General features: G+C 37.9%; 1 protein-coding gene across 17 annotated transcripts in view; it reads right to left on the bottom strand.

Annotated features, from left to right (window-relative positions):
• The window catches only part of sox2 (SRY-box transcription factor 2), a 156,183-nt gene that overhangs the window by 54,840 nt on the left and 75,203 nt on the right, over positions 1–26,140 (bottom strand). Inside the window, exon 1 of one of the 17 annotated variants that reach the window (XR_007424704.1) lies at positions 18,702–18,926. The exons of 15 other annotated variants lie outside the window; for them this stretch is intronic. The gene's annotated coding sequence lies outside the window, so the exon portion shown is untranslated. Of the gene's footprint in view, positions 1–18,701; positions 18,927–26,140 lie in introns of those variants that run through there. One more of the 17 variants, XR_007424703.1, reaches the window with a different exon arrangement.

The following is a 26,140-nucleotide window of genomic DNA, read 5'->3' on the forward strand; positions in this document are numbered from 1 at the left end:
ATTACTACAGTTATCAACAAATACCATATTTAAACTTGCTCTTTATTAAACTGCACAGGAATATTTACTAGTTCAGAAAACAAAACCTTTCTTCCCGTTTTTACTTTCTTACTCCTGCCTGTGTGAAAACAATACAAACAAAGGGAAAAGTACTCCAAATTTACAAACTCATTAACTGATTCAGACCAGAGCAATGTTAAGCAAAATCCTTATATCTACATTCCTGCAGTTGACATTATTTTTTGACATAATGCAGATCTTATTTTGCATTGTTTTAACATTTCACGATAAATTCATTCATTCGTTATCTTGTAAAAGTGCTATTTTTGGAAATTGAATGTTTTTTTACAGAACAGAAACACAATATCAGAAACTTGTACAAGTGTTACAGAAAAAAAAGAGCATCAACAAATCATCATCAGAACAAGCTTTTCTTGTCATTTAGCACCATTGGAACTTGCGCATGTTTCTTAAGGTACAGTAAATTGTCCAATGGCAAATTTACTAGACGATATTTTTTTTTTTAAATGGAACTTTAAAAATAGTATTATCATGTAATTATGAAACATTTCTATTGGTCCATTTGTTTTACAAGTTTTACACTACATACTATACACACACACACACAGTATGTATACTGTATGCACTGTATGCACACACATGGTCATTAAAGTGTTTTACCTGAATAAATATGTATGTATTGTTAAGCCCCTTAAACAACAGAACACTTCAGATAACGACAAATATAAACACACACAGACATACACACTCCCACATATATAACCCTCAGCAGGACAGATGACACTTGCCCACACAATGGCCCTGTATGGGGCGGGACAGTGCAGCATGGGCCTAAACCCATTACAGGACATGGTATTACACCAGAAGAGCACAAACCAAGGGGGAATCGGCACTATCTTCTTAAATAATCCAGCCATATCCGCCGCTCCTGCATGCCACATTGCTTGTGAATCTGCGTGTTTGTGCTGTTTGCTCAAACCTATCATTTACACCCCAAGCACTTGAAGGGGGGGCGTGGGGTGGGTTTAGGTGAAAATAGAGAGTAAAAAAGAAAGAGAGAGAAAAAAAAAAAGAGACCCCCTCTTATGGCATGCGTGTCACCCTGGTGCTTGGAGAGGCTTTAGCCCCGGCGCTTATCTGAAGCAGTTGAATGTATTTTTTCTTATCAGGGTTAAAAAAAAAAAAAAAAAGAGTGAGAGAGAGGAGAAGTGAGGAGAAGCCGTCGTGTGACAATGCTGCCGCCGTTATCAAATTTCCTCAGCCCAGTTGCCATGTCATTCAGCCAGTGAGATGGCCCCCGCCGCTTTGATTGATGGATGGGGGCCCCGTCGCCCACAAATAAAAAAAAAAAAAAAAAAAAAAAAAACTCGGATCAACAGCTTTGCACTTCTCTCCCTCATCGCACAACATTCCGGTGTGACAAAAGCAGGATTACGGATGCATTAGCTTTCCATCGACCACGGGCCTGCTGGCCTTGTCAATACTTTGCACATAATAACCTGAAGCTACGATAAGGAGACAAAAGGAGCGGGGGGGGGTGAGAGATAGCAGAAGCAGAAAGCAAAAATAAATCAATGGAAGTGTTGGGGGGAAAGTTTTTTTCCCTGAGACCCTCTCTCACACACACATATACACGCACGCACACACACACTCGCTGTCAAGCCAAGGGAGGAATTCGGCACTGATGCGGCCGGATAATGGCCCCTGACACCGACACAATGAGTCCTTCAGGTCTATCAGGTCAGCTGGCTTTGATAAAGCCTGATCTAGGGTCCACTCAAGCAGGCGGCAAGACAAGAACCAAGGCTTCAGAGGCTTCATCTCACCATAACGCTCACACACACACGCATGGACACAGACACACACACGCAGACTCCAAAGCATTACGCAAGACATTCAATTACTCTGTTAAATCCCCAGAATTAGGAGCCACCGACTTGAGTGACTTTTATGCTGGAGCTTTCAAGCGTCTCGAGGAAAAGGCCCGCCAGATAGATCTCAAATCGTCTCCTTTCACACAGATTAAATTATATCCCTCCATGCAAACGGTCCTTGTTTACAGCTCACTCCCGCTCTCTCACACTGACGCTCAAACGCATTAGACTGACTGCAAACATGAGACGCCTGAAAAAAATGAAGGAAAAAAAAAATGGGAAAGAAAAGTGCACACACATGCAAATGCAGGCTAAAATCATAGACTTTCCAAGGCCCTCACAACAACAAAAAAATCACTCAAGCACAAATACAAATACAAATACACACTAAAAAATTACACATTGACACTGTCCAGTCATAGACATAGACAAACAAACAAAAAAAAAAGATTAGCAACAGCAGCTTTCTTTCAGTGAAAGTCAATATAAAACAATTGTTGGTCAAATAATTCTGGACCATGTGTACTGATCTTCCCACAGTATGAGCAGTGTGTGGTGGCTAAAAATATGGCCAAAAAAAAAAAATCCCTAAATAGTGTTTTATGTTTCCAATGATTGGGCCCTTTAAGAAGACATCAATGACTCAAGATTCTTTTTCTCCACATTGTTGTGCAAAAGTAAAAACATAAAATAAATAAATATTTTACATACAGTTATAGATATCCATTTTATCATTTTTATATTTATTGTATATATTTATTTTATTATAGCATAATTCTGAAAATATATAGCAATTGTGTCTAACGTGCAAAAACATACCATCCTTTTTTTCATCCAATTACAATAAATAAAATATAACAAACTAAAACCCACCCAAAATTGGCAAAGGACGTCCTCTTAAGAGCCATATCATGGAAAACCATGGAAATTGTCTTGCTTTTGTTAAAATAAAAGTTTGGACATATTTAAAATATATTTTTAACATTTCATAAACATACACATTGGTGTTGTTGGTGTTGCACAGCGAATAACACCATGGAGAGCTACCAAACCATGTGGGAGACTGGGGTGTAGTTCCTGACCTCTTGACTATCCCTCTTTACAGCAATAAGTCCTTGAGCAAGACTTCTAATAATACACTGAGCCATTTCTGCAATGCAAGTATCGCATGTGTGTCTGATTGGCCTAAAGCAGATTATACTTGCCCATTCTCTGTAAAGTTGGGGCCTGGGTTGCTTTTTTGAACAAGGCACAATGCAAGACATCCTATCAGAACAGAGCTCGTATATATATATATATATATATATATATATATATATATATATATATATATATATATATATATATATATATATATACATATATATATATATATATACACACAGTAACACAAACAGCATGTTTAATTCTGTGGATATAATATGGCCTTTAACATTAGATATATATGTTGTCTATGAAATGACAGGAATATAACAAAATAAAAGTGGCATGTTAACAGGTGATGTTACTTTTTATGTTACATATTACAATATGCTTTTGTTTCTTATCTATTTATGTTTTGTTTATATTCTTTGTGTGTATTGTTTATACTTATTTAGAATTAAAAACACCTGTTATTTGACCAGTGGTACAAAAACTTTTGCACATCACTGTGTATGCCCTTCACAAACACACAAAAAAACATAAATGCACACTCATAGACACAATACTTAAAACTTACATATAGACACATGCCACAGAAATAGACTCCTCAAGAAAACACACCAAAACCATGAGCCACAACCAAGCCCCACTCTCTACACTCTCTCTACACACCACAGGCCTGTCTCTATGATGGCACTTCAAGGTCCTCCTGAACTCGGCAGAGGCTGGAGCGAGCGAGTGTGTGCGGCAAGGCCGAGGGTAATTGTTTCACCGTTTGGTAATTAATTAATTTCCTCTGCGTGGCTCGCTCGGGCTCGAGAGCCGCTGCAGGTAATATGAAATAAATAAAGTGGAGGCAGGCTCTGGAAAATTAATGAGAGATGAGCGACGAGAGGCCCTGGCATGTTCTGTCTGCGGAGAGGGCTGACATACAAAGACACAATAAACCCCCGGAACAAACAGCAGCCTGAAAAAAAAACTCACCCAGAAACAGTGAGCAAATTCAATTACAGAAGTAATTAGAAGATATAGGGCAAGGCTGCCTTTTGGGACTGCGCCAGAAAACATGAATTAATAAGAGAGAATGGGAAGAGGCCGTTGTAGTAATTAAGAACCAATCACCTATGTCAATGAATACCTAAAAACAGGATGGAAAACTATTAATTCAGTGATCAAAAATATTTTTAAGATGATTAATACAGCAAATTCATTTTAAAAGACTAATTTCTGGAAAGATAGCAAGACAATTGTACATAATGTGCTCCTTCTGGCATTTATATTGCTAATTAAATTTTGATAATTTGCTGAGGCGTTTGGAAATTATCTGGGAAACAGCAAAGGCGGCGTTTAATAAATATTGCACAGGGGGGATGTTTAAACACTGGTGCTGCATGAGGCCGACGGAGATCGCGTGACAATTCTGCTCCAAAACATTCAAAGCAAAAGCATCAAACTTCAAAAAATGCAACTTAATTTCTTAACGTCTCGTGGGGAACAATAGGCGTAATTAAATTACGCTCAGAATAACAATGCGGTGCATTAGCTGATTAATCTCGCAGTGATACCATGGTGGATTTGCGAGACAATTTCATAACTGAGGAAAATAAGAATGGATGGCAGATGAAGGGGATGATGCTAAAGATACCAGTCTGGTGAATTATTTGAGGAGGGAAATCAAAACACGGAAAAACAAGCCAACAAACAAAAAGTAGCATTGTGTTTTGAAATGGACAGCAAATGTGAGTAAGATGTAGACGTGCAATCAAACATGCAGGCCATTGGGAGCAAGCATCTTTGGAGGCCACCGCACTCTTACTACTGCATGTCAATGAATAAATACTTTAAAATATTTAGTGTGTCACATAGTGCACTTCTTAGCTGTCTGAAAGTCTATTGTATAATACAAATGAGTTCTTTAGGTGGGTTTAGTGGTTTAGTTCTACAGAAGTTCTACTGCTTTGGAAGTTGGAAATTCCTAGAGAATTCATTCTATTGCAGAGAAAAAATTGGGATTACAGCAAGATTGAACAATTCACAAGATTGAACAACAAATATTATATGGTATCTGTTGGCATCAATTCTACATGTTCTGCATGTTCTGCACTAAAAGTTGACACTAAAATATATACTAATACATCACAACTGCAGCTTCTTAAACTATTCTTTACTGATACCAAATCACTTAAATGAACATGACAAAACTTATATTTCAGCTTGTCAATTTGAAATTCAAAAGAAAGTTGAAAAAACATACAGAGGTCTGAACATATTTGGGTCTGGACACCTTCTGATTACAACTGTTTGATCAGAACCCAAAGTTCCAAAGATGGCCAGAATGCTGACTACAGAATAAGGCTTAACAGTAGAAATGAGGATGGGATGATTTAGGAGGCAATACTAATCACATGATCCCCTTGATGCTCTTAAAAGGCTGAATGCAATCAAATTTTCCTCAGCAATGTTCTAGCATCAACTGTAATGTAAAAAGCAGAAAAATAGAGGCTGTTACTGCAGCAAATAGGATCCAACTAATTTAATACTTTTCTTGATTTTTGAAGAAACACATTTTTTGCCCTATAAGTGGATCTAATAGGGCATAAATATACTAATTTGTTCATAGGGAAGAGCTTTGTATATAAAGAATTTGAATAAATACAGCAGTGATTATTTACAAATACTTGAGCCACCTCAGGCCCTGTGGTCTGAAAAGCCCCATAGAACTGGTTGTACTGGCCTCACTGGCCTTGTCAGTAATCCATTCCTGCATGCAATTAAGAGCAAACAGGGAAATAACACAGGCGCTGCTGCATCTGCTGCTATTTTACATTTCAGGGAGGTCCTCCTCCAGTAATATACAGCACTAAATATGTATTTATGATGATTTGTGTGAATTTGATCAAAAGCATCACCGGGACACATCTGAGACCAGGCCAGTTTAATTTCTGGAGAAGATTTAAGAGAGAGAAAAAAATATATAATTTAGCCATATTCAAATGTCTCAGTCTGAGAGCAAAACAGATCCTAAATATGAGGCCTGTGATGTGAATTTTAAGTTAAAGATCTCACAAGCGGATTAGTCATTCTCTCTGCAAAACGGGAGATTTCCGCACACAAAATTTACATATTCATATGTGTTAGCGGTTCAAGCCATTTTAGAGGGTAATATGAGAGCCAAATTCCACTTAACATTATCAGCGCTGAGGATCGGCAGGCATAAAAGACCAATTGCCTGAAGGGAAAGGATAACACTAATATGCTTTCAAATTTCAATGAAATACGAGCCCCCATATTTACACCATGAGGTATATCGTTTACTGAGGCTGAGGATGGACACTGAAGGCCCATGCAGAGTTTATCATCCTCCCTCCAACTTCAATTATCACTTAAATGGACTTAATACCGAAGATGGTAATGACGAGCGAGCGTATCCTCCTCTAAAGTCCAAACTCTCGGTCAAGCCAGCAAAACAAATGGACTTAGCAGTGTGATTAGTGTCTGAGGCTTCACTGTATCAGCCGTGATCAAACGCTCGCCTCCGCTCCGGCTGCGATGATACCAAGCAAAGTTTATGTATGCGATGGCTGGGCCTTTAAATGATTTAGCTTGACGCGAGCGTTAGCAGAGACGGCTAATTTCCTATTCACAGCTTCTATTGGAGCCCCATTTGGATAAATGAGAGTGATTAAAAACCAAGATTGCGACAACATAAGATGTCACTCAGCAGAACGTTCGAGAAACATCTGGTGTCAGGGAGACCTGAGACGGTCGACAGAGACAAGAACTTTCCCTCTTCAACATCCTGGCATCCGCATTCGCACGCCGGGCCCTGGTAGCATGCCAGCGCCTCGGCCATCTGTGTCCTTTAACCCTGAAGATGACAGATGTGGAGGCTGATTTGGAGATTCAGCTGAAATTCGCAGGCCTTCGCTTCATGAGAACATCAAGTGGAGAGATCACACGAGCACTTCCTGCCACTCACAGCCAGCCTAAATGAGCCAATCCACACGCCGTCAATTAGCAAAGTGCTTCAATTAATTCACTTTTCTTTCTATATGGGAGGAAATTGGGCTAAAATTAAGACTTTCCAGGCAATGGTAACGTATCTGTGGCTAAAAGATGAACTAGAAATGTGGCACAGTACTGTAAAGATGCACAGATTTGGAGCTTTCTGTGTACCATACATGTATCTTATTTTATGCAGGCCAGGCTACTGTATATTAAAAGGGAATTCCACTGGTTTGTCAAAATATCTGCATAGCTCAAACATTTGGTGTGCAATTATATATTCTAGAGATATTTTACGTAAGAACTGATTAACATATGGTACAAATTATAACGTATAATATGAATATGTAGTCTGATGACAGTCTAAGACACTGTTAAATGATTATGGTGGCAAAGTATGTGTGCCTTCAAGGTGTCATGAGGCAAAATAGTGTTCAAAGAAAGTAAGTCTAGGTATTGGCAAGAACACGGCAATACAATATGTAAGTAAGATAAAAATTAGCATTTTTTGGAAAGCTGACATAGTACTAAGAAACCTACATTTTACCTACAAAAACATTTAACAAAATCAGAAATGGAATCTAAAGACACTGTCTGCAAACAATCTTTAATTTAAACTAGGACCCTAGGCCAATATTATGGGACATACCCAACTAATCTGCACAATGCTACATAAATACATATTCATCTGAGATGTAATTCTTACTTTAGATATAAGTATAAATTTGCCCTTTTTTGATAAAATTATAATAAGTAGTTCTCATAAAAATCATGTCCATAATTATTATTTGGTATTTATATTTATTAGCATTATCTGTGGTCAGGACATTTATTCAGAAATTTGAACTCTTAAAGACAGAAAAGCAGCCTGTGCACTTTTGGTTCTCATTTAGTATAGAAGCTCCAGTTTAGTTGCACTCATCATTTCCCTGATCTATCACTCCAAAATGACAGTAACAGTAAAACAGGAGCTTAACTTCCCAGAAAACATTTAAATGTGGAATGTCTTCATATTTAGTGAGTTAACCTTTAATCTGTAAAGGCATTTAAGCCCCTGCATCTACAAGTTAACATAAAAATATGCTCACATGTATGTGCAAACATGTATATATTAGGTTTGATTATGTTATGCTGTTTGTTATGGTCCATGTATTATGTGTACTACCAGTCAAAACATTGGATACAACATAGTACTCAATGTTTATATACTTTTTTCCAACGTTGTACATTGACACTTAAGTCATTCAGATTATAAATGAACACAAAAGGAATCATGTAGTAACTTAAAAGTGTTAAACAAACCTGTTGTTTCTGAGGCTGGTAACTCTAATTAGCTTATCCTGTGCAACAGAGGTAACTCTAGATCTTTTTTTCCTGGGTCGGTCCTGAGAGCCAGTTTCATCATAACGCTTTTGATGGTCTTTGCGACTGCACTTTAGGATACTTTCAGACTGTTTCAGACTGACTGACCTTCAAGTAATTTTCTTTCTTTACTTGGGTGGATTAAGTTTTCACAGAATATGGATTAAAACATATTCTGTGCCCACTTGCTGCCCACAAAGTTTAATGACTCTATACAGAATCTATATCTATACATGATCTATACAGTATCCCTAAACATAATGTTGCAATATGTGTGTGTATTAAGATTTTCCCACCCCTATAAAATAATGCTAAACTTTTTGAGACTTCCAACTATTCTAATGTTAATAACATTACACATTAAATTCAGAAGACACATTGTTGTTATAGCTTCACTGGTAAAACTGAATACTAAATACAATGGCTATATTTGTGCTGCAGTAATGAGTTGACAATAAACCAGTTTACACCAAACCTACTAGTAATGTGATCATCTTATTGGTTGAATTTTAAAAATCACTGGAACCTTTAGAAAGTATATTATCATTTGTTTATAAGATATCATATCCTTTTATGGTATCATGACTTTATAATGCAGACTTTATAATGTTTTTCCCCTTCAGATTCTCAACAACCCAGCAAACTGTTAATTTGTGTCCAGCTGGGTTTAAATGTACATTGCAGGTGTTAATTGAACACTAGAGATTTATTCTCTCTAAAAGACTGTTATTCTCTGCTTTATTATACTCTTTATAATAACAATATTGTTTTAACTACTTGGTAAAAGCCTCACAACTCATTATGAACCAATAACTTACAGTATTATCCTTACACTTACTCTATCAGCAGTAGTCTTTGCTCTATGGTGCTGAAGAAGTCCCAAGTGAGTGAAAGTCTGGGCCATGAGTATCTTCTGCTGTCTGAGAAGCCCCTGGCCTGCTGATTATGCCGCCGTTAGCTTGCTCCTTGGAGCTCCGCCACGTAAATTGCAGTGTCCCCTCAGCCCCCTCTTTTGTAATATCAAGCTCCACATCGCAGCCCGGGCTGAACCACACCGGCACTCATTCTTTACCCAAATGACAGTGTTTTTGTCCAGGTAATGGCACTCATTTCCCCCGAAACCCAGCGGTGGCTTCACTTATCATCAGACTGAATCACAGCAGAAAGCTCCCTCTCAGGTCCCCCAGCTACAAGGACCCCCAGAAAAACACAGAGAAACCTGCTCTTGCTGTCACGGACCCCCAACCCATGTAACCCAACGCAAATATCAGACCAGATGGAGACCAAATATGCTGTGGAATCAACTGCTCTAGTCACAACATGGACAAAACATAGAATGATGCCCATACGCTAGTCTCACAGTTAGACCTTTGGCTGTCAAGGAGTCAAGGAGGTTCTTTAAAACAATTTGTAGCTGCAACATTTGACAGCCGCAAAGTGGCATTAAGCACAAAAAAAGCATGTTTCAAGCAAGCTTAAAAACTATTAGTTCAATAATATCTAAATATCAGAAATGCTTTTTCTTAGTTCATTTTTATCCTTTTTATTAATAATTTGACTATTTTCATATATCTGTATTCGCCAATATGAAATATAAATATAAATGCAATATAAAAATTGCGACACAATTTTTACCAAGTAGTTAATTTTTTTTATCAAACATGATTTATTCTAAGGATTATATGTTTGGCTATGTTAACATAATACAAAACTTTGTAAAAAAAAATTTATTCATTTTTTGTGTCCCTTAGTTTGAGTTACCACCCTGTTACACTAACTTGTTTGATGCATAAGTAAAGTAATGTTGCTTTAAATGACAACATGTCTACTTTTTTGCAATAGTTAAGGTTTCAAAACAGGTTCACTCACCAATCCATAAATGTATATGTAAAATAAACATGAATTATGAACGTTTTTGTTTGCATAAACCCACTGCTATTATGGGACAACATTCAATATGACAATCACTACATAAATACATTTGAATTAAACTGAAATTAATTGAAAAACAGTCAGAATTTCCATGGTGTGGAGATGGGTACTGTCCAAATGCCACTAAAAATAATAGACCCATGTGAAACAAAGTGGTACACAATGCAAAGCCAGTGAGTATAATATGCGCAACTCAGCTCTTACTGTAACTGTGTCACTGTAAAGCAGTTGAACATGAGCCTTATATTGCCATGCTTAATAAGGTACTTTTTTAAACACGCAAAGTGCTCCAAAAGGTTCTATGTATAATGCCATATAAAAAAGCAATGTTTATTGATGAATATTCATTTGTAAGCCTAACAAGGTTCACACAAGGTTCTAGACACAACGAAGATGGATGTTTATATGACCAATAGTGCATCTTCTATGGCAACATACAAAAAACCTTTTGTAGCAGTCTTATTTTATTTTTTGCAAGAGTATGCAAGTCTGTGGAGCTCTAATACCAATACCTTTGAAACGAGTTTGCATGCCTGAACTTTTATCATTCAGAATCCGATGACAGAGGAGCAGGTGTCTTAAAACATCTGGACATCTAATGTATGTCATATGTGTCATTTTTTTTTTTTTGCTACCCACAGAGCCATTGTCAATCAAAATACCACCAACATTGTTAATGCATCTTCAACCTTGAGCCATACAACGTGAACAGTTGTGCCAGCCATCACTGGCTTCCATCATGTGAAATGTCCCTGATCAATCCATCATCTGCAAATCGACGTTTCACAGTTTTAATAAACGCCCAATGAATAGAGCTTCTATTCACGTCCCGTCCGTCTGGGAAAGATGTGACCCATCTGAGCTTGTGCAGAGTTCGGTCCTGAAGTGAATCACACCCATGCATCTTGATTTGGCTGACAGTTAGGCTCTTTGTAAATGGAGAACTCTCTGCAGTGAGAAAGTTAAATTAAACAACTGTTTTTGACCCTTGCTGTATGGGAACACACACGCTCAGCCATACCCTGCGGACAAGAGGCACTAACAGACTCCCTGGAGAGAGAGCAAGAATGCCTACCACACACACACACACACAAACACACAAACACACACACACACACACACACACACACACACACACACACACACACACACAAACACACACAAACACACACAAACACACACAAACACACACAAACACACACAAACACACAAACACAAAAATGAACTGCCACCACTGTTGAATTAACTATTACAGTCAGCACAACACAAAGGTCCAGTGGGACTTGCTGACATAGGCCTTCAGTCTGCACACATTATGTACAGTCTCCAAAGAAAAGCACCCATCCAGAAGGCATGATGTCATGGTGTGTCTCCATTACAGGCACACCTTGGCAGCTCAACTTAACATTCGTAAGTTCCTTCAACCAGTGGCCATATCTTTTTTCAGAACACACACCAAGGTGCACTGTTCCAACAGGACAATGCTCGTCCACGTACTGCTGCCATATCAAGAGTTTGCCTTGAAGACACAAATGCTACCATACGGCTGGCTACAACCTCAGACCTTTCTACGATTTAAAAAGGGTGGGATGTTACTGGACGCGCAATTAATACTGCTATCCCCTATCGCAATATCTGCAGGAACTGTGTTAGAATTATTTAGCTGCATGGGATGGATTATTGCAGGACACGATTAGGAACCTCTACAATTCCATGCAGAGACATCTTATGTTGTGTCACACATGAATATTATTTAATCATTTATTGCTCCCAGTAACCTGTATAGTATAATTTTTTGTTGTTACTGTATTTTTACTGTATTGTATTTTGCTAGACTAGTTACTGTATTCTGCTTCTTTTTTTTAAATATGTAATATCTAAATAAAATATTATTTCATATTAAATAAAATGAACATTACATTGAAAATGCTGCACTGACCATTGCACTGGCATTATGAACAGACCTTAAATACCCCTTATGCTGCACATTTTATGTGGTGTAACATCGATACCGGTAAATTTGAAACTACCTCTTTAACCTTTACTTGAATTTCTCTAATATAAAAATACTTTTCCTGAATGTACTCTTCAGAATGGACATAAATAGTAAAATATTCCAAAAGCAGTCACAATACTCTAATAGTCTCTAGCTAAACTGGACAAAAGGCTGGCCATTTTACATCAAACCACATTAACTGTATGAAATCTGCTGATGTTTCTGCAGTGTGGCAGCGTCAGATTCAGATCCAAAATGCACTGAATAAAGGTATTGTTCTTCAATTAACTGGTTGTGTGATTTTCCCTATAATCCTGTTTCTCTCTCTGCTGCTGGTGGTCAGCGGGGAGCGCTTTGCAGTGCTGGACAGCCAAAATGAATTCCTACGGCACTTACAGATCTGTAGCATTTGGCTGGGAGTGTGTGTGTGTGTAAGGCTTAGATCATGTCTAAACACTGCATTGTTTTCTGCTGAAAGAAATCTGTTCTTTTATTTCAACATCACTGAGGTCCACACAGCTCCCAGTGCAAGGCTGGTTGAAGGCCAAAGCTGGGAACAGTCCACAGTCCATGAGTTCAGAAATCATCTCGATTTACCAAAATCCAAACTACAAGTTGACTGGAGTTACGAAAAGCAGGTCATTTTACCATTTTCTGCTGCAGAACCACAGTATTAACATTGTTTTGTTAAATGAAAATGTTGGTTTTCTACACCACAAAATGTAGTTAATATGCCAAAATATGTTACCTTAGCTAGTTCTGCACTGGAACTATGTAGGTAATGATGCTAAGAAGTAAATTAAGCTCATATTGACATATTTCATTTGAGTAAATTAATCTCAAATTGACAACACGCTGCTTACTACATCAATTGTTAGTTAATATCTGCCAAACTTGCTTATGTGACTTCTGAGACTGTTAAACACAATTTATTATGTAATCATTTAGGCAAACAATGAACATCATGCTAACCGAGATAACATAGGTTTAAGTTAACTGTTATTAACTGCCACTTTAGACTCATCGCTAAAAAAAAAAATAAAAAAAAAAACAAAACAAAAAAAACACACAAAATACATCTGAGCTAATGCATTACAATCAGGGTAGGAGCATATTTGTTTTTCTTTTTTGCTGAATTGTAGCTTTAGGGCTGCCCTAAGAGCAGTAAAGTAATTAAGATATTCAAAACTTTTCAGTGCAGAGCCTGAAGTTTCATGTCATCAAAAGAAGATTAGAAGAGGGATGAAGAGGATGGAGGGATGGACAGGAAAGGCAGGGGGAAAGAGGAAAAACAAAAGCGGCTGGTGGGAGGTTAGGTCTGGGCAGGAAGAGACAGACAGGGGGAGAATTAGCCGCGGCTAACTGGGCCGCTATTGTCTACTGATCAGCACCACTGTTAACACTGCAGGAGTCAAAAACACACACACACACCAACCAAACCAGCCAGACAACCAGCACTAAAGTCTGTTTTGACTGAGGTTGTCTTTCTTAATGTTGTTCTACACTTTGCCATGTCTCTCTGCAGCCAAAATCATTGTAGTTATTACTGAATAATTAATAACTAGTATTAGGAATAATAATAATATTTCCTAGTAGTTACTAAATAACTATAGAATAGTAATATAAGAACATTTTAATTAGACACTGAATCACTCAATCAATAGGTTTTGTAATTAATATTAAATGCTGTATAAATCATAGTCATTACTAAAGAATTAATAGTAGTACTGATTAATTTATAGTGGTATTGAGTCATTAATAATAGATTATTCATATGAAATAAACACTGAAAAATGCTAAAGGGAAAGGGATGCTAAATAAGTCATAGTAGTTACTAGTGATTTACAGTTTTTACCATTTATTCATAGTAGATGGTACATTTTAAATGTTAAAATGATGAGTATGACAAGTACTCAGATCAAAGGCTGAACGTTTTATAAAAATATATATTGTTTTATGAGGCAAAAATGTAAATATTTAATAAAAAACACAAACGTACACAAGAAATAGTTTACTTATATGAAACTTTTAAAAGGCTAAGCATTAAGACATGTTTACCCATACAGTTTTGAAGCTACAGTAAACAATGCATTGTTTTAAAGTACACACACACACATTAAATCCTGTGATCAAAGAGAATGTCGCACACATTAAAGATGACCAGAAGCTCAGAAAGATTATTAATCATAAAACCCCAACAGAGAATAAACAGAAGCGCATCAAAATGTTTAAAATGAGTAACAAATTATACTACTTTTTTATTATACCGACATACTTGGTACTAATAGTACATTTACATTGAAATTTAGGTTTTACATTAATAGATGATTAATCTAAAGCTTATAAGGGAATTATTTACATTATTACATATATTCCTGATAAAGCTGGAGCTGGATGTACAGTATCTTTAAGTTCTCCACTGAGTGTGCTGTTCTTATAAGGTTATGATATCATGCAATAAAGCAGTGCTGTACATTACATTAAGCCTTTTTCTACTAAAGTAACTGACACAATGACGTTAAAAGTAGGCCCATATATTGAATTTAATGCGCTGGGTGGTTTGTGCCTGTGCCCTCCTATGCTGGCCGCTCTGAGCTACGTGTTTTTAGCTGGCAGTCAGAATCTGACTTAATGTCCAGCTTTAAAACCAGGCATCCAAACAGACATGAGGCTTTATGGGCTCCAGCGTTCGGGGCGAAATAAAAGAGCGGCACATTTTAGTGTCCGCCAGGCTTATACCATCACTGTAAGCACATTAACATCCTCTCTCTCTTTTCAGAGAAACCTCCCTTCCTTGCACTGCCGACAACTTGCTCTTTTGTTACCTCCACTCACTTTGAGTGCACGTAATGGCTGAAATGGATAATGAACAGGCAAGGAAGGCAAAAAACAGCACAAACACACCACCACACAAAAGGAGGGGTGGAGAAAAAAAGGAGGAAAAAGGGATGCTCCAGCCACGCGGCACTCTGCGCATCTCGGAGCCGGCCGGGCAGGACGCGGGCCGCTTTAGGATGAACCCATGCAGCACTAAACCCCACTGTCCGTGCCCAATCAGGGACGTTTTTTCTCTCGCCGCCGGGGCTCCTCTACTCCACACTGCGGACCCTGTGCACTAATTGCTAGATTGGACCAGATTTTCTAGTTCAGTTCCACCCTATAATTGACTGACAATGATGAGCAAGGAAGGGGAAAACTTCAGAGTCCAGCACATGGGGGCAAGGCCAGAGTGCAGGGACCACTCAAGGAAGAGTGAGCTCATGCTTTTGTCTGTGTGTGTGCATGTGTGTGCGTGCCCATGTTTGTTTTTACATATTGTCAGGACATACATATATCATGTATGTATGATAAAATATAAATTGTCACTTTTATGACAAATCCTTGTAAGATTTTTGTTGTTTTTCCACTTTTTGACACAATCCTGTAGAAATCCATAGCAAATACTACAAAAATATTTGGAATAAAATGTATATATATTTTTTGACTAGGAACATATATTTTGTGTACATAAGATTCTTGACAACATACAAAGTACATGTATATAAATCGTATAAACATAGTTGCCGTTAGGGGTAAGCAATATGGCCCTTAAATAATATAATAATATTTTAGGGTATTTTTTAGATATTCTTAACAATATGAAAAACACAGACAAATGTTTGATTATTTTAGGAAAATACTACTGCAACAAAAATACAATGTTAAATTTGAAATTCATGTTAATACAACAATTTCTAACATTCAGAAAAACAAAAATATGCTATGCTATTCTGATATGTAAATATTTGTATAAAATAATAATAAAACACAAATAATATAACACAGCTAAGAAATCTGCCATAAAACTAAAGGTTCTGGGTAAGTTAGTACGTATTATTAATATATATGGGTAGCAATGTTTCATAACAGTAGAAACATTTAATCATAATAATATGTTCTCTGTGCTCTGTATGTAAGTACCTATATGTAATGGTATGGTTTAGTGATTATATAGAGGAGTGTGTGTTCATGGATAGCACTATCAGACAGAAAGAGTGTGTGTGGAGGGGGGGGGGGGGGGTTGGGGTTAAGAAGAAACACTGGGGCCCCCATGCTGTCTGGCAGCTACTGAAACAGAGATTTTCTTCCAGAAAAAGCAGCCAAAGCTGCAGACACACACACACACACACCCACACACAATCCTCCAAACCCCCACCAAGAGACCTGGGCTGTTCTCCAGTGATGCACCTAAAGCTATGCTACCATATTCATTCAGAATCAGAATGAAGCTTTACTGGCCAAGTGTGTTTGCATATGCAAGGAATTTATCTTCGTGTATACCCAGCAGCTAGAAATAATAATAACAATCACAGACACGTTGTTATTGCTGTTTTATATAGCTTCATAAAGTTGACTTAAGCTTAGGACAGTGTAATACAATATAATTGATCTCAAGTTTGAAATAGTTCAGTGAAGTTTTTTAATCCAAACTCCCAAAAGTATTGGATGGAGCACCAGTCATAAATCCAGAGAATACAACTTAGTCCAGTGCTCCACAGCTCAATGCTGGGGAGCTTTATACCCCTCTAACCCACTCTTGGTATTAGGGATGGTCCCAACAGGCTTGTTTTTACATCCATCTGATACAAAGAGTTCTATCCTACTGACCATAATTCTCCACATAGACTAAATAGGCTGTGGGTGTGATTTGCACATTTGTCCCAGCAATGGGTGGAACATAAAGTAGCTGAATGCATTCAATAAAAGGTGTTCACAAACATTAGGACATATTGTGCAAACAGGACCCAGACCCCATTTGCAGTATGCTCCTTGTGTTGTATTGTACTAAAACAATTGGTTTTATACATATACAGAATCATGACAACTCTAAGCACCTTTTGGATGCTATGTTTCTTATATGTGTTCCAAAGTTATTTGTACTGGTAATCTGGGAATAATATTGGATCTTTTGTATATTGTTATATTTAAAACAATATTTAAAAATTATTTTCAGTAAGTCATTCAGTCATATTCAGTACTATTTAGAAACTTGCTTTTGCTCATAATTTTACATATCCCATTAGCAACCACATTATATGCTCACTAAAGTCACTATAGTTTTATTACACAGTCATCCATCACTGTGTATTTTCACACAGTCACACATATTAAAGAAAGAATATGGAGTAAAAATTCACCCAGATAATGTAAGAAACGCTGCTCCTATGTGGCAGTACTACACAAACTCCACTCTTGCATACAACAGTGTTATTGTTATTTCATGAAATTGGGTGTGCTGGAGCAGGAAACACTCAAACCTGCTGCACAGAGGCACTCCAACCTCAGAAAAGAAATAAAAACAAGAAATTTGTACTTAGGGACATTTGGAGTCAGTTTGTAACACAAAGTAAATCATTTCATAGACTTGCAACGAAATGTCTTAAAATAATGTTTAGAACAAAAATGCAGTTAGAACAACATATGACAAAATCTTACTAAATACAATTTTAGTGCATTTCCCAAAACAAAAACAAAAAAAGTGCAGTGTTCAAGTACGAACAAGAGCTCTACAAGAGCACATAGAACCAGCAATATTTTTCCCTTTTAAATCAATGGGCAGACGTTTCCATTCAAAATTTAGGATTTAAGGAATTTTGTGATGACTAACTATGTAGACAATGTTGCATTTTTTTTGCCAGAAATATTCACCCCTCTAGCTGCTGATCTGTAGCACAGCTTTAAAGTTCAACTTAAACATTTCCTCTCTGTCCCACCAGAACAGTCCACCCTCATCCACTCTCTCTCTCTCTCTCTCTCTCTCTCTCTTTCTTTCTATCTCTCACTCCCTCGCTCATTCACTCTGTACTCCATCCGGCTGCCGTCAGGACACATGCACAGGCACACGTGCACACACGCCGGCAAGGCAGCGGAGACAAAACAACTTGCGAGGGCTCTTATAATTAGCGTATGCATTTTTGACAGAAGATGTAATTTGCTTTTGTCTGGCGAGCGGGACGGTGCGAAAGCACCTGCAAAATCAAAGAGGAATAAAGGTACCAGCATAGAGACAGTGTGTGCACAGGTGCTCCCACTTACACACAAACGTACACACACTCCCATGTACATGAAGATGCAAGGAGACCTTGCTACTCCAAGCTAGTCTATGCTAGTCTTTTCCTCCTCACTGCCTGGGCTCGCACACACTTCATGTTCAGCCTGTACCCATATCAAAACAACCTGCATGGTCTTTTCGAGGGCTGACCACACAAGTATCTCAGTTCTAAAAATCTACCCCCACACACCCCACAGCACCCCCAGCTGGGCCTAAACACAGAAGCTCAAGCTTAAACACAGAACAGGCAACAGACAGGTAATTAGCATTAGCTTACCTGTGCTAGTCAAGATCTACATATGGCACCTTTAATCTCCGCACACACAAGCTCCACAGCCGTACTGGGGCAGGCAGGCAGAAAAGAGTGAGCTGCCGCAGCTCAGGACATTTGCTCTGCAGTGTCTTCCCTCTCTGCCCGTGCCTGGCTGAGTGTAAGGCAAGCTAGGAATGCACTGGGCTTTAGACTTTTTTGTCCAAGCTGTAGGTCTTTTTAGTGAAGCAAGATTAGTTCATACAAAACTCAACAATACAGCAGTGAAACCCATTGTTGATATTCAACATTTTTCACATAGCGGAACAGAATAGACAATACGGTAGCTAGGAAACCATGGACCGGATTACAAGCTGATCATATCAGCCTTCCTTTCCGCGGCCTGTAATCCGTTTCCCATTCAAGAGCAGGCAGACGGAGGCAGATGTAAACCAAAATCAATATCTGAGGAGCACGTGATGGGATGTGGAGGGTGGGGGCAAGTTTTTCACATCGAAACAAATCGAACAATAAACATTTTTCCCTCTATTCTGCTCTTTTATGAAAGGAGGAGTGGATCCGAAAGACTTCCCCAGCTGTCTTCCTGAACTTCAACAGAAAAATGTCTAAAGTAATCCTGTATTTTGTGATGCTGAGCTGATATTTCTCCTTCACTGCAAAACAACACTCAAAAGGAGCATCATAAGATTCAATCTGTTTAATCTGAGCCCTAGATACCCTAAATGACGTAGAGAGCAAAGAAACTTGATGAAGAAGCAAGCATGTATTTTTGGTTTCAAAATAATACTAATAATGTAGAAGAAAATCAACACAAAGTGACTTTTTCTCCTTCCCCTTAAATTATATTTTCCATACCAAGCCCTAGAAAACCACACAAACAGCTCAATAAGCAGCTTTACCACATATTTATATGTACATACTTTAAAAACCTTAATGTAGTAGTTCCACCTCACTAACCTAATTTAAATGAACTCAAATTCAGACACCTCCAGCTCTGACATCAGCAGAAGCCAAATACATCCACAAGACTTACCAGCTCACCACCTGTGCTCCCAATCCGCTCCCTCCGCAGCTCCGGCTGCCACGTTTTCCCTCACTCCCTCACTCCTCTAGGTAGCCAGAGAGCGAGGGATTGTTCAAGCCTTTCCTTTTCATCACTTCTGCAATTGACCAATTGACAACTGATTGATGGTTATCTTACCACACCTACAAAGGCAGAAATTACCATCACTATAGCCACTTACAGTAAAAAAAAAAGGAAAAAAGAAGAAAAAAAAACCTAGAGAGTAAATTACATGTTGCTAAAATTCCCCTTCACTCAGCCGTATACAATGGCAGCCAAAAGGGGGGTGAAAAAAAAAAAGTTTCTCTTTTTTTTTTGTCACTCGCGAGGCTCTGTAGATTTGGCCTTCCCTGCCAAGAGCAACGAGAACTTGACAGCTTCTTTAAATCGTGAGGCACAAAAGCTGCTGAATGAGGGATGGTATTGGGCTGGACGGCCATTCTCTGGGAAGGGACCATTATTTGCATTGAAAACAGAGGAGCTGGAGAAAAACAGATAAGGAATATCTGAATGCGAGCTGGGACACTCCACACAACCTTCAGGGATAGGGAGTTGCTCTGCAGCCAAAAAAAAAAAACCAAACAAAAAAAACCTTAAATACAAATTACAGGATAAATACACTATTTAAGCAAAATGTGTGTGTATATATATATATATATATATATATATACACACTTTACATTTAATGTTGATTTTTAACCAATTCATTAAAACAAATCTTAATTAGTCTTCGTTTTTTTAATTTGCATATTTGCAAGTTGCAAGAGAGGTCCTTAAATAAATGCTGCATATACATAACTAATTAATCATACAATTCAAAATACATCAATACATTTAAATAGCAAATATTATGAATGTCCACTATAAACTAATCAGTATGTACTAATAAAAGTTCAATATAAGATAATATTTATTATCTACTAATGATTTGGTAACTACTAAACATAAGTTCACTATAAATTACTGAGTAACCACTATGATTTACTCAGTAACTCATACAAATTATGCTGAAATTGTCATGAATTAATCAGTAACTACTGTGATTTACTCCTAAATTAACTAAATCATTCAGGAATCATTATGATTTATTTGGTAACTACTATGAATTATTCAGTAACTATTGTATTTTTTAGTTACTCAGTAACTCTTGACTTAGTAATCACTGAGATTGATTTAGTAACCATTATGAATTACACATCACTCATAAATTATCCATTAATCATTATGATTTATTTGGTAAATACTATGAATGACTTGATATCTTTAATGACTTATTCAGTAATCAAAGTAATTAATTTATTAACCATTATGAATTATTCAATAATCATTATATATTATTTAGTAAGTACTATGAATTACTCAATAACAGCTACAAACTACACATATGCACTATGAATTATTTATTAAACTATTTATTGCAATATTGTTAGCACAAATTAACTTATTAATGTATTATTCTTAACACAAATAAGCATAATGTTGCATTACATTTATGATGTTTATTAGACACCTGCCTCTGTGCCAAAGGGGGAAAAATGAACAGCACATTAACACAGACTTTTCAGACAGAACACATCCTCCAGAACATACTATATATAGAGGCTTGAATCTGTATCTGGCTAGCAGTTTTATCCCCCCTCCCCTCCTTCTCTTTCTTTTTTCTTTTCTCAGCCTGAGAAAGTAGAAATGAGGAGGGAGGGATGGAGAGATGGAGGGAGGGCGATTGGTTTTGCCCAGAAGCACTCAGCTGCCAACAAGAAGCTCCACTTTTTCTATGGGGCAGAAAACTAATTCCTCAAAAAAACCCTTTCAGACTCTTTCAGTCGGAGCAGATGGGACCCAAACAAGAAGGCATAAACTTCAGGAGAGACCATTCCCCCCACCCCACCTCAACCATTCAGTGACAGCAGTGACTGTTAGCTAGCCAGCATTTAAGCGCATTACACACACTGGGGGCTAATGTGCACAACATATTTAAAACCCTTCATCACCAACTCAACATGACCTACACATCTTTACACAGGCCAAAATAAAGACCAGCTCTCCAGTGTTTCTTCTGTGGTTCCCGCTTTTTAACCTAACGACAGTCCCAGAAACACACACATACCTAACTGTCTACAAACCAGCTGTAGCTAAAAACTGAGAAAACAACCTGCATTCATGACCTTTTGACAGGTATAAAAATGTGTTGGTGCCCTGCCCACAAATTTATTTTTCATGGTTATTGCCAAGTTGGACATGGTTTACCAACTTCTAATTTAAAAAAAGTCTTGTCTAACCTAAAGACAAATGGTAGGTTATGTAAATGTAGTATATGTTATACAGTAACAAATCAATGTAATTTTAACAGAAAAGTATTGTTTTAATAAAATACAGAACACTGCTGTTTCTCATTGCAAGACTACACACTGATTGTAATTGAGGGTTGAGGGGACACATTATGCAAATAAATTATTCCAGGAGCCAATAGGAAAGGGTATACTTTTTGTGTAATGTCTAAGAAATATTGAAAAGTAACTACAGAAACTTTATGCAACACATTTAAAATTATAATTACCTCTTCATGAACTAGCAATGAACTGTTTTAAAAAAAAAAAAAACACAATATGACATCTCTCACTACGTGAAGTGAGAGCAGCATCCATTGCTATTTGCAGGCTCCACCAAACTTTAACTTCTTAAATGTCTCATGTACCAGCAAGAAAGGAGGAAGTGTAGCTATGCTGTTTGATGATACTTTTCAATGCAAGCAGTTATCACTTATCACATATTTAGATGTTTTAAAAGGGGTACCAAGAATATTACTAGTAATTGTCTACAGGCCTCCAAGGTACAATGCTAATTTTATAGATGATTTTACAGATATGCTGTCGTTTATTTGTACTGAATTTGATCATTTTGTTATTGTTGGTGATTTTAACATTCATATTGATATTCCCAAGGATAATTATGCCAGAGAACTCTTTGATGTACTTGACTCTTTTAAACTCTCTCAGCATGTGACTGGAAGCACACACTGCCATGCTCACACTCTGGATGTGGTCATTTCGAAGGGTTGTAACATATCAGCCTCTATTAAGGATGTTGCATTGTCAGATCACTACTGGTATTCTTTGAAACGTGAACTTCAAAACAGTAAAACCAGACAGATTCGGTATAAGAAAAGGCAGATAAATGACATGACAGCTGAGCTTTTTGTGAGCAAAGTGTGCTCTGCACCATGCAAACCATCAGACTCTGTAGATACTCTGCTGGAAAGTTTAAACTCAAACACTGCTAGGGTTTTAGAGGAGATTGTACCAGTTAGAGTTAAAACCATGCCATGAAAGCAGAAAGCTACATGGAGAAATGATGCTGCAGTTCAGCTCCAAAAGAGAGAATGCAGAAAGGCTGAGCGCAGATGGCGTAAAACCAAGCTTCACATTCACTTTTTTTTTTAATATAGACTGCGTGATTACAATAAAATAATTTGCAAAGCGGGACAATCCTCCTTCTCCAGCATTATTGACAATAATATTAACAATAGCAAAGTTATTTTTACCGTGGTTGACAGATTAACAAACTCACCTACATATATGCCCCCCCACCAAATAATTACTGTAAATTTAATTTTATGTTATGCTGCAATACTAAAGAGAACAGAACACTAATACGAATTCTAATTTGTCTCACTCACATTACACACAACCACAACATTAGCTATTATTGCTGATACCTACTGTACTGTATATTTAGCAACATTTTATAATTTTTAATGCTATTGATATTTTTAATGCGAAACATCACATTGTTTGGATGGATAAGGCATTTTTTGGCTATTTAGATACTATTAGCATTAGGGCTAGAATGATTTAGCTCCAATCTACCTGGTTCCATTAGGTTCACCTTGGTATCGTAGCAATATAAATTGAATCCCAAGACTTATCCAACAGTAACTATGAAATAATACATTTGTGGGCGGAGCATCCTGCATTTTTCACAAGATGTATTGATGCCAGTTTGCATTCAAAGTTGTCAAAAACGGTCGCTGGAGATGTGACAATGCCCATGTGATCTTCCTTAACTGAATTTATGCGTTCTCTGCTTTCCTCTTTGATTTGTTTCTTCTGTGCTGATGGGAGATGAGATGTTTTTCCCATGTTTTATTAATGGAGCTCAGTAGGGAACACTTGAGTGAATATCAACAAATGGATAACAGAGTGTGAGACACACGCGGGATCACTGTGGAAACCACGCTGCTCTGAGCGCTCCCTCTGCTTTAATTGTTTATTCATTCAACGAATACATAAAAAGGTGCCTCAGTATTTTGCCCCTGATAATGACACTATTTTTAACTCAAATTGCCACTTTAAGTTTCCATGGAGATCTTCAGCACAGTCTTCAGAGTTCAGAGACTGAAATGTACCTGCCAGCTCTGATCATCTAACACACGTGAACTGATTAACAACAATAAGAACCTCATAGGAACACTACAACTACATTAATACACTCATTACTAAAGTAATAGTAGCTCCCTAATGGAGGGGTCTGATTGCAATGTTATTAGGAAGGAAGAAAAGTTGACAGGAACAATAAATTGTTAAAAATGGTCTAAAAATGGTAAATGGTCTAGACTTGGTGTTGTAGAGGTTCCTTATGGTGTCCCTCAATGCAGCTTGAATATTCTCTCACAGGTTTTGCAGATTTTGTGGTACGTCTGGAGTGTAATGAATCCCAAAGGTGATCTGGCAATGCAAGCGAAACTGCACTTCATACCATGGCAGCAGGTTTTCTATATTTGTGACAGGTGACAACTAACTGTTGATCTTGTCGAATTTGTCAAATTAGTTTGAAGCAATCAAAACACTATTTATCAAAAATAGTACGTTTACAGTAGTAACGAAACTACATTCTTAAAGTTCCAACCAAAGTCAAAGCATAAAAAATATTACAAATCATGTATGACCATGTATACTGGTCTGATTCCTGTGTGTGTGTGTTTGTGTGTGTGTGTGTGTGTGTGTGTGTGTGCGTCTCTCTCAGCTCAAGGCCAGCTTTTGACTGGCAGCTGAATGAAGCAAAAGATGAACAGAAGAGGTCAGGCCTACATACACACACACACACACACATACACATACAGTCAGATAGCTCCTTCACTAAGAACACAAAGACACACTCCGCTCTGAATCGATCTGCCGCTGCTGCTGCATTTAGCCTGTAACACACTGCTCAAAACACTGCAACAGAACTGGTCAAAACACTGGAACAGCACTGCTCAAAACAGCACAACAGGACTGCTTAAAACACTGCAATAACACTGCTCAAAACACTGCAACAACACTACTCAAAAAAACGCAACAGCACTGCTCAAAACCCTGCAACAGTACAGCTCAAAACACTGCAACAACACTGCTCAAAACACTGCAACAACACTGCTCAAAACACTGCAACAACACTGCTCAAAACACTGCAACAACACTGCTCAAAACACTGCACCACTGCTCAAAACACTGCAACAACACTGCTCAAAACACTGCACCACTGCTCAAAACACTGCAACAACACTGCTCAAAAAAACGCAACAACACTGCTCAAAACACTGCAACAACACTGCTCAAAACACTGCAACAACACTGCTCAAAACACTGCACCACTGCTCAAAACACTGCACCACTGCTCAAAACACTGCAACAGCACTGCAACACTGTTCAAAACACTGCAACACTGCTCAAAACACTGCAACAACACTGCTCAAAACACTGCAACACTGCTCAAAACACTGCAACAGCACTGCTCAAAACAGCGCAACAGGACTGCTTAAAACACTGCAATAACACTGCTCAAAACACTGCAACAGCACTGCTCAAAACAGCGCAACAGGACTGCTTAAACACTGCAATAACACTGCTCAAAACACAGCAACACTGCTCAAAACACTGCAACAACACTACTCAAAAAAACGCAACAGCACTGCTCAAAACCCTGCAACAGTACAGCTCAAAAAAACGCAACAGCACTGCTCAAAACCCTGCAACAGTACAGCTCAAAACACTGCAACAACACTGCTCAAAACACTGCAACAACACTGCTCAAAACACTGCACCACTGCTCAAAACACTGCAACAACACTGCTCAAAACACTGCAACAACACTGCTCAAAACACTGCAACAACACTGCTCAAAACACTGCAACAGCACTGAAACACTGTTCAAAACACTGCAACACTGCTCAAAACACTGCAACAACACTGCTCAAAACACTGCAACACTACTCAAAAAAACGCAACAGCACTGCTCAAAACACTGTAACAGCACTGCTCAAACGCTGCAACAGAACTGCTCAAAACACTGCAACAGAACTGCTCAAAACACTGCAACAACACTGCTCAAAACACTGCAACAG

This window comes from Astyanax mexicanus, chromosome 16, assembly GCF_023375975.1.
Source record: "Astyanax mexicanus isolate ESR-SI-001 chromosome 16, AstMex3_surface, whole genome shotgun sequence".
NCBI lineage: Eukaryota > Metazoa > Chordata > Actinopteri > Characiformes > Acestrorhamphidae > Astyanax > Astyanax mexicanus.